This window comes from Symphalangus syndactylus, chromosome 14 (assembly GCF_028878055.3).
Source record: "Symphalangus syndactylus isolate Jambi chromosome 14, NHGRI_mSymSyn1-v2.1_pri, whole genome shotgun sequence".
In the NCBI taxonomy this organism is placed as follows: domain Eukaryota; kingdom Metazoa; phylum Chordata; class Mammalia; order Primates; family Hylobatidae; genus Symphalangus; species Symphalangus syndactylus.
In genome coordinates this window covers 73,642,105-73,645,053 of record NC_072436.2, presented here as the reverse complement: position 1 = coordinate 73,645,053, position 2,949 = coordinate 73,642,105, and the positions used below count along the sequence as shown (strand labels likewise).

The 2,949-nt window shown below is 49.3% G+C and overlaps 1 pseudogene; it reads right to left on the bottom strand.

The window, feature by feature from the left end:
• Nucleotides 1-378: 378 nt before the first annotated feature.
• LOC129462471 (DNA (cytosine-5)-methyltransferase 3A-like) lies at nt 379-2,724 on the bottom strand (annotated as a pseudogene).
• Nucleotides 2,725-2,949: the final 225 nt, after the last annotated feature.

The window sequence follows — 2,949 nt, the reverse complement described above, 5'->3', positions numbered from 1 at the left end:
CTTAAGATAATGGCCTCCAACTCCATCCATGTCCTTTGCAGCAACATGGATGGAAAATAGCAGAAAACAAAAGTTCTTACCAAATAAAAAAAGGCAGGGGGTGGAGGAGGAGGAAGGGGAGGGAGCTTGGTTTTGTTTTTAAATAGAACTGAAGAAAAACATAGAAAAATCAGGAGATGATATCCAACCCTTTTTGCAAGGCAAAGCCCTCCATTATTTCTGCCTCTGTAGTTTTTGTTTTGAATTTCTGTTTTCTCTTCTGGGTGCTGATACTTCTCTCCATCCTTACATTGTTAGTGTTTTATTGCGTTTTGTGGGTTTTTTTTTTTTTTAGTTTGTTTAACCTTGTGTCATTACCTCAGTTTGCCCTCATGTCCCTTATACACAAGCAAAATACCCCTTCAGTGGAGGGAAGAATTGGCAGGTGACAGCCATGCTCCACGACCCACCCAACAGTCTCTGCCTTGCCCAATGGCTCATGTTGGAGATGTCAGTATAATGGACAGGGTGGCCAAATATCCTTTCCATTTCAGTGCACCTAAGGTTCTCCTTCTCATTCATGAAGACAGGGAGTTGCTGGTCGTTGCCCTGCATTATGGAGTTTGGCCTAGTAGTAATAGTCCTCGCTTTGCTGACGTTGGCTCTCCTGCCATGCTCCAGACACTCCTGCAGCTCCAGCTTACATTCACAGTGAATGCCAATGGCCTGCTTTTACTGGGAAGGTTATCACAGATGTAGCAGTTCTGGTGTGCAGCTGACATTCTTTGGCATTAATCATCATGGGATGAGAATTAAAAAATTGTGAGATGTCTCTCTTGTGACTAATGTCCATGGCCACCACACTCTCAAGGAGCCACAAGAAGGGAGATCATCTCCCGCCTTGGGCTGTGCATGATGCAGAAGGTGGTAAAACTCAAAGAACTGCTGGCCAGTGCCCTTGTAGGGTCCTTTGTGGGCAGGGTTGACAATGGAGAGGTCATTGCAGAGAATGGGCCCCACTCCTGGTTGTGCTTCTGCATGAGGGTTCCGGCATCCCCGATGTGCGTGATCCTCCCTTGGTGCCACAGCATGCCCACCGAGATGGCGTCCTCACACACCTCCGAGACATGTAGTGATCTACCTAGGTGCGCAAGCCCTTCAGCACCAGGAGCCTTGTATCAATCCCATCAAAGAGAGACAGCACCTGGATGGGTGGCTTCCTTTTCTCAGCTGGGACAGGCGAGTAGACTTCCAGAGAGTCAAATTCCTGGTTATGGTTATTGGGGAAGAACATCTGGAGCTGAGATGGCCAGTCATCCCGCCACTGCAGCAGCCCATAGGTTCCCTTGTGCTCACACATGTAGCAGTTCCAGGGATCTTCCTTAATGGTCACCTGGGCAACCTCTGGCCCAACCAAGAGGTCTATACACTCCACACAAAAGCACCTGCAGCAGTTGTTCCAGCACATAAGCACCTCGTGCCCCCAGCAGCAGATGGTGCAGCAGGACCGATAACCATCATCATCATACTGGTATGCACACTCCAGGAAGCAGTTCTTGCAATGTTGTCATATTCCTAGCATGAAGAAGGGCTGTTCCAGAGTGACACTGAGGCTCCCACAAGAGACACAAAGGTCCTTGATGTTCTGACACTTCTTCTTCACCTTGTACACTAACAAGTGTGTTCATCAACAATCTCCTTGATGTTGAGTTTCTTTTTTTATTTTTTTTTGAAACAGAGTCTTGCTCTGTCACCAGGCTGGAGTGCAATGGCGCTATCTCAGCTTACTGTAACCTCCGACTCCCTGGTTCAAGCGATTATCCTGCCTCAGCCTCCCCAGTAGCTGGGATTACAGGCACATACCACCACATCCAGCTAATTTTTGTATTTTTTAGTAGAGACAGTTTCACCATGCTTGCCAAGATGGTCTCGATCTCCTAATGTCGTGGTCTGCCCGCCTCAGCCTCCCAAAGTGCTGGGATTACAGGCGTGAGTCACTGTGCCCGGTCCGATGTTGAGCTTCCTAGCTGTGCTCTTTCGGGGCTTTTTGGCTGGTGGGGGTGGTGCCTAAGCAGTTGCCTCAGGGTCAACCCACACGTGTGCATAAACCTCTTTGTTGGGATTCTTGTAGCTCCAGTCTCTTGGGGGCAGAAGGCTGGAACCCCCCCAAAGGTCCATCCGAATATCTGCTTGCTCTGCACCTCTGTATCCTTGGCAGTGTCACTCTCATCGCTGTCATGGCTCTCTGGGAACAGCTCCCCTGTACACTGCTGGCCACCAGCAGGACTTTGTAGATGGCTTTGTGGTACATGGACTGCTTGTTGTATTATAGGTGGCCTGGTGGAACACACTGCAAAAGGAGCTCAGTGGTATCAGCTTCTCTACACACAGCACTGAGAACTCACCTCTCCAAACCACATGACACAGTGCGTGCCTTCAGCTGCTCAGCTCTGACCTGTCATCCACCAAGACACAATGTGGCCACCAGGAGAAGCCCCGCAGTTTTCCTCACACCAGCTCCCCAATGCCAAAGCCCCAGGTGTCATTGTACTCTGGTTCATCGTCACCTGCTTTGGTGTACTTGTTCCCACCATCAGTCCCCACAGGCTCAGGTGTGGTAATGACAGTAGGGGATGTGGTGTTGCTGGGCTGCTGCACAGCAGCAGGCCTGGCCTCCTCCACCTTTGCAGACTCCTCTGAGCCCTAGTTTTCTTCCACAGCATTCATTACTGCAGTGACCTCGGCCTTTCTTCTCAGCCCATGAGGCCAGGTGAAGCCCTCTGAGGTCCAGCTCAGCATCTTCAGCATTTTTTACTTGGAATTCCACATCCAATTAGTTGCCAAGTCCTTTCAATTTCACCCCTATGAGATGCGATGCCTTTTTTTTCCTTTTTAGCTGATACTACTCTCATTTAAACCTTTATTACTTCTTGTCTAACTCATTTCAGAAGCTTCCTAATGGGTCTCCTC